This window comes from Bison bison, unplaced genomic scaffold, assembly GCF_000754665.1.
Source record: "Bison bison bison isolate TAMUID 2011002044 unplaced genomic scaffold, Bison_UMD1.0 scf7180017864519, whole genome shotgun sequence".
Taxonomy (NCBI): domain Eukaryota; kingdom Metazoa; phylum Chordata; class Mammalia; order Artiodactyla; family Bovidae; genus Bison; species Bison bison.
The window spans coordinates 8,931,474-8,938,726 of record NW_011495072.1 but is presented as its reverse complement, the minus strand read 5'-3'; the positions used below and the strand labels follow the sequence as shown (position 1 = coordinate 8,938,726).

The window sequence follows — 7,253 nt, the reverse complement described above, 5'->3', positions numbered from 1 at the left end:
AGCCCTGGGATTTCTTTGAAAGGAATGATGCTAAAGCTGAAACTGCAGTACTTTGGCCACCTCATGTGAAGAGTTGACTCATTGGAAAAGACTCTGATGCTGGGAGGGATTGGGGGCAGGAGGAGAAGGAGATGACAGAGGATGAGATGGCTGGATGGCATCACCGACTCGATGGACGTGAGTCTGGGTGAACTCCGGGAGTTGGTGATGGACAGGGAGGCCTGGCGTGCTGCAGTTCATGGGGTCGCAAAGAGTCGGAGACGACTGAGCGACTGAACTGAACTAAACTGAAGACCTAAAACTTTTGCAGAGGAAACAGAATGAATACAGATTTTGAAACTGTCATTTGAAAAAGGAATAGGACTGCTTATTGAAAAAGAGGTTATGGTTGGGGAAATAGCTGTCCTCAAATATTTGAAGGAGCGTAGCCTGGGAGAGTTCTCTTTATACTGTTTAGCATCAGAGGCAGGGGCCCAACAAGTAGCCACTACAGAGAAACAGCAATGTAAAATTATCCAGAAATGGAATGTACTCTGTTTAGTGAGTATAGAGTTCAAAGGAACAGATGACTGTATCTAGAGATGTTTTTAGAGTGAATTGCCACAAAAGAAACGCTTACTGTAGTTCAGGCATTCTGTTGTTAAATACTGAATTCAGTATTGCTAAAATACTGAATTCAGTATTTAACAAGAAAAGACAAAGCCAGCTAGTAATATAGCATGCTAGAAGATTGGCTACATGCAAGATAAGTGTATTGTTTTCTAAGTTTGTCATCATAATCTGCATAGAATAAACTTGTATCATTTGTGGTTTGCAGAATTAGGATTTAGGAGGATTTCTTTTTATTGGGATTACTGATTTATTTTGTCTTATTCCTATACTCTTTTCTTTACCTTTCTTTTGTGTTGTTTAGTTTTCACTTTGTGATTCTGGCAGTGGTCAAGTTTTCTGTGCTTGCTTTTCCTCTAGTGATTTTTAACTTATATGTGATTTAGTTGTTGACATTATATTTTTCATGCTTTGATTTATATTTTTTCAGTATATGGAAAAAGAGAGGCTCAGTATCTTTATGCTCTTCCCAAGAAGAGAAAGACTTTTAACATGCCTTCCTTTCTGTCTTCTCCCAAACTAAAAGGTTGAGATAATCACAGTTTTATTTTCAGATTTTTGTACTTATTTTACAGTGATAATCAAATACTTAGCTATAATTTTTGCTGATATATATTTTTATTATCATTTAGCTCTGATCCTTTACTTTCCATCTGATTTCTTCTTTGACCTGTATATTATTTAGGATTGTGTTAACTTAAAAACATTTGGAGATTATATAATTATATTTTTGTATTGGTTCCTAATTTAATTGCATTATGGTCAGAATGTACACTTTGTATGATTTCAGTCCTTTGAAATTTGTTTAAACCTGATTTATGGCCCAGTATTGTCTGTTCTAATAAATGATCCATATGCAATTTAGAAAAATGTGTAATTTGCAGTTGCTGGGTTTGGGGTGTGGTGTTTTATATATGTCATCTGAATTAAGTTGATTCATTATTTGGTCAAATCCTTAATATATCCTTACTGACTTTGTCTTCCTTTTCTCTGTTATTGAATTTGTTAAAATCTAATCCTGATTTTTTGTTTGACTAGTTTTCCCTTTGGTTCTGTTAACTTTTGCTGTATATATGTTTTGTTTTGCATTTTAATTTTCATTTTTCCTATTGAATATGTACTCATGTAATTAATGATATTTAGGTTATCCATTATTTTCAGTTTGTCCATCTGTTCTTTGTTCTTTTGTTTTTTCCTTTCTACCTCCTGTTTTTAGTAGTCAAACCATTCAAATTGTTGTGGCTTAAGACAGTAACCAGGCTTCCCGGATAGCTCAGTTGGTCAAGAATCCACCTGCAATGTAGGAGACCCTGGTTTGATTCCTTTATTGGGAAGATCCACTGGAGAAGGGACAGGCTACCCACTCCAGTATTCAGTGGCCTTCCCTGTGGCTCAGCTGGTGAAGAATCTGACCTGGGTTTGATTCCTGGCTTGGGAAGATCCCCTGGAGAAGGGAAAGGCTCCCCACTCCAGTATTCAGGCCTAGAGAATTCTAGTCCACGGGATCACAAAGAGACAGGATGGAGCGGCTTTCACTTCAAGACAGTAACCATTTATTATCGTCCATAGTTTCTTGAGTATGGAATTAGGGAATGACTCATCTAGGAAGATCTGGCCCAAGGTCTCTCCTCTGAGTGATGCAGTCAAATGGTGGCTGTCTGGAATTATCTTCTTTATTGATAGGTCTCACAGCTGGGGCTCCTCTGGCAGCTCTGTCCATCTCTGTGGTTTTTCCAGAGTGGCCACTTCAGGGCAGCCTTTTAACTCTGGGCCCAAAGGCATGACTTCAGACTTCAAATAGAGATCCAGGAGGAATTTCTGGCACCCTTTCTAGCTTCAGAAGTCATACAACACCACTTCTGCATAATTTAATTTTTAAATTTTTTTTTTTTTTTTACGATGTATTTATTTACTTTTTGGCTGCACTGGGTCTTCATTGCTTTGCATGGGCTTTCTCTAGTTGCAGCAAGCAGGGGTGCTTCTCATTGTTATGGAGCACAGGCTGTAGGAGTGTGAGCTTCAGTAGTTTCGGCTTGAGGGCTCTGGAGCACACATTCAGTAGTTGTGTCTGGGCGTAGTTGCTCGAGGCATGTGGGATCATCCCAGACCTGGGATCAAATTCTTGTGCTCTGCATTGGTAGGCGGATTCTGAACCACTGGACTGCCAGGCAAGTCACTCCAGGGTCTTTTATGTAGATTTAATAGCTTCACAGTTTTCTTTAAGGATATTACATTTATTTTACAGTGTTTTATAGATCCTCTTAATTCTGTTTTCTTTGGCTTTTGTTCTGCTGCTTGTTGAATTTATTGCCTTTTGTCAGATTTTACTCAAATCAGTGACTGATTGTCTACTCTTTTTGAGAGTTCCGGCTTGCCTTTTCTATTTCCAGGAGCTTGTCTTCTTTCATTTGGTAAGGGGTAAGAAAGTACTGTTGAGCTGAGTTACCTGGTTTTAGAATGTGAAGACTAATTTATAAACTTCATTTGTAAGTATATTATGTCTGATTATTTTATCCCCATATATATCCTCCCTCCAAAGTACTAGTCTTGAGAAAAACAAGAGGAGAAAGTATCAAGGAAGATACTCTCTCAGTGGGATAGTACTATGACTTCATGTTACAGAAACGATTGACTTTCCACTATGATGTATTATGAGGAACGTTGTTCTTTATTTTAGAAAGTTAAGTCTTACCATCATTTCCATATTACTTACCACCATCCCCACCCATCCCCAGTATTTTGTGGTCAGTTGTCAGATTTAAAATATTCACAGCTTCTGTAAATATTTAAATATAACCAACAGTATAACTGCTTGTTAAGAAGTTTCAGTGTTCCTTAATGTAAAACACTTTTTATCCAAAATTTCTTGTCACAACTAAATTTCCTTTAATGAATTTTGTTTCATAGCTTCAGTTGTACAGGAGAAATCATTTCATCTTGTAATTAGTTTAAATATTTAAAAACAGAAAAAGCAGGTCTATTTGTATCACAGGGAAAATCGTTAAGTTATTTTGTGAAATTTAGAAGTAGTTTTACTGAAGTTTGAAGCATGAAAAAATTGTTATATTATAACTTGGGCCATAGTGTTAGGGATTCAAGATTGACTTAAAATGTAAGCATAGTGTAATGTTTATTCTTATCCTCCTTATTTGTCGGGGAGTCTTAACCAGAGTGAGAAATTTTCTGGTGCTGTGTTGGGAGTGCAGGGCACAGGAGATTTCCATAAAAAGGCATGGGATTTGCTTGGAAGAACATAGTGGTTTTCTAACTTGGCAGTAATAAGTTAGAACTAACCCCTTTTAAAAAGAAAATATTCATCTACATTATTCCTCATTGGTATTTGTATGTGATTCCTTATCTGAGCTATATTATTATTGTATTTGCATGTGTGCATATGTGTATACATTTATAATCCATGGTACTTGTTTGGTGTAAAGAAAACGATTTTCTGTGCTTACAAAACACGTGAAAAATAACTTTGTAAGTTGACTGTCTTGCTCCTCAAGTTGAGGAACGGGGGCCAAATATTTTGTTGTTATAGAATACCCAAAATAATTTGGCCACGTCTGAGTGCGTTTCCCCAAATGCTATTGCCCTAGGAGGCAATTTGGGAAGCATAAATGAGCCTTGCTATATTAGGATTCCCTCTAAAAAGATACACATTTTTGGATAAGAGAGATGATGAATTTGCCTCTTATTAAAATGACAGTAATCCCCAGACTGAGAATCACTGGGAGCCTGGAAAGGGGGTTAGGGATATGGGGATCTGTCTCTTGTGTTTAATAGTTAGCTTTTTTGCACCCCATAGAAATGAAAGGACTACTTGGTACAGATAAGAGTTAATAGGATTACTAGTATCCAGCACAAACATCTCCCACGTCGTTTATTCCTCAGGTTCCTATTCATCTAGATAGTAAAATGTGCTTGTTTCTCAGAGTTCAGTTCTTAGCTTTCTTCTGTTTTCACTGAATTAATAAATTCTCCTTGTTTGATCTCATCTGCTATGGTTTCAACTACTACCCTCTTTTGTAACACCCACTCCTAAGTCCTTATTGGTTTCTACTGAGCTTCCAGACTTGGTCTGTCAGTTGTTTACCTGCTTTTCCTGTAAGCATCTCAAACTTAATTTTTGGCAGAAAGATTTAACTTTCTTTTTAAATCTTCTTTTATATTTCCTATCTTAATTGGAGGAGGTGTGCCACCAGCCCCCTAAATTGCCCAAGATAGATACCTGAGAATTATCCTGACTGTTCTTCAATCCTCTTAATAAAAGCCTCAGTAATAACCTCTAATCAGCTATGGAGTCTTGTCAGTTTTTCCTTCAGAAAAACACTGCCCGCCTTCAGCTGTAGAGCTACTCTACAGGCCTGTGTCATTTCCCACCTGAGCTGTTACAGTAGCTTCCTGCTATTCTATCTCTGATCTCTCTTTTCCTTTGATCTCCCTTATATACCGTATCAGTTTTCTATATTATAATTATATAATATTTGTGTATACATTACTTTTTTAAAAAAAATCATTGTTTTCTCCTCATTGCTTACTAGATAAAAAGTACTCTTAACATGGCAAATGCTTTTGTAAGCATAACCCAGTCTCCGTACCTGACTTCAATTTCCATACCTTATTTTTAAACCCTGTGTTTTACTCATGCTGAGCTATGCAGTATTCCCTGAATCTTCTGTATTTAATAGTTTGGAGTATTTGTTCACCTGTTTCCTCTGCTTAGAATGCCCTTCACTACATACCTATAACATTCCTCTTTAGCTTTTCACTTAGCTTTTATGTCAGTTCAGTTCAGTTCAGTCGCTCAGTCGTGTCCGACTCTTTGCAACCCCACGAATCGCAGCACGCCAGGCCTCCCTGTCCATCACCAACTCCCAGAGTTCACTCAGACTCTCGTCCATCAAGTCAGTGATGCCATCCAGCCATCTCATCTTCTGTCGTCCCCTTCTCCTCCTGCCCCTCTTCTCTGTTCCTCCATCCTTCCCCAACCCTTTAGTCTTGTCTCTATAGTAACTTTGTTTGCAACTATATTGTAGTTTTTTTTTTTTTTTCCCCTCTGTGAGCTCTTTGAGGAAGGAAACAGATATTTTTGTTTTTTGTCCCTGGTATCTAGTCCATATTAACAGACCTGTTACCTGGGAGATATTTTAAAAATATTTGATTCAGAACAAAGCTATTCTTGCTGTCATGTCTGTTACATAGTCTACTAATTTATCCTTACCATGTTGCTTTGTTCCAGCCACTATAACAAATTATCATAGTCTGGGTGGCTTAAACAACAGATTTATTTCTCACTGTTCTGGAGGCTGAGAAGTCCAAGATCAGTGCCCTAGCAGATTAGGTGTTTGGTAAGGACCCACTTCCTGGCTTGTATTTGGTTGTCTTGTATCCTCACATGGGAGAGGGCAGAGAGAAGCAAGCTCTCAGCCTCTTTCAAGGGTATAATCCCATACATGAGGGCTCTGCCCTTATGACCTCATATAATCCTAATTATCTCCCAAAGGTCCCACCTCTTAATACCATCATATTGTGGGGAGAGCTTCAATATAAGAATTTTCAGGGGGCATACTCGGTTTCTAACAGTATGTATATATATATAACTGTTTGGGGGCTTCCCTGGTGACTCAGACAGTAAAGAATCTGCCTGCAGTCCAGGAGACCCAGGTTTAATTCATGGGTTGGGATTATCCCCTGGAGAAGGGAATGGCAACCCACTCCAGTATTCTTGCCTGGAGAATTCCATGGAGAGAGGAGCCTGGTGGGCTACAGTCCATGGGGTTGCAAAGAGTCAGACATGACTGATACTTTGACTTTCACATATAACTGTTAGTCTGAGAAATTTCTTCCCTCTTTTCCATTGAATTTCCTAAATTAATTCTATTGAGCTATAATTTACATGTAATAAAATGCACCTATTTTGAATATACAGTTCAGTAAGTTTCGATAAATCTGTATACCCATGTAACTACCATCATGATCAAGATAGAGCTCATTTCCTTCACCCTGAAAAGTTCCCTTATGCTCCTTTGTAGTCATCACTCCTGCCCTATCACCACTGGTCCCACGTAGCTTTTTGGCACTATAACTGAGTTTCGTATTTGGAATTTTATGTAAGTGGAATCATACAATATTCACTGTCTCATATTTGGCTGATTTTGCTGAGCATGTTTTTCAGATTCATCTACATTACTGCATCTGTCAGTAGTTTCTTTTTATTAATAGTATTCCATTGATTGGATATGCCACCATTTACCCATTCACCTCTTGATGTATACTTGTATTGTTTCTGGATTTTGGCTAGTATGAGCCCCAAGAGTTGAAGTTCTTCCCCGCCCCCCCCCCCCCCGCCCCAGCTTGACTTGTTGAAAAGACTTTTACACACTGAATTTCTTTAGCCCCTGTATTAATGATCTATTCTTGTGTAACAGATGAACCCAAACCTTACTGTCTTAAAACAACAGTAATTATTTATTGTCCCTCATTTTCTAAGGATTAGAGATTTGGGAGTAGCTTGACTGGAATAGTCTGGCTCATGGTCTCTTGAGGCTACAATTATCTGAATTAAAGCTTGACTATAAGACAGGCTTCAGAGGCGGCTGGGTCACATAGTTGACAAAAAGGGCAGAGGGCTCTTAGAAAGG

At 38.2% G+C, this 7,253-nt stretch overlaps 1 protein-coding gene across 5 annotated transcripts in view; it reads left to right on the top strand.

The window, feature by feature from the left end:
• The window catches only part of RAP1A (RAP1A, member of RAS oncogene family), an 86,017-nt gene that overhangs the window by 50,466 nt on the left and 28,298 nt on the right, over positions 1–7,253 (top strand). The window contains exon 1 of one of the 5 annotated variants that reach the window (XM_010830824.1): positions 2,608–2,777. The exons of the other annotated variants lie outside the window; for them this stretch is intronic. The gene's annotated coding sequence lies outside the window, so the exon portion shown is untranslated. Of the gene's footprint in view, positions 1–2,607; positions 2,778–7,253 lie in introns of those variants that run through there. 5 annotated transcript variants of the gene reach the window in all.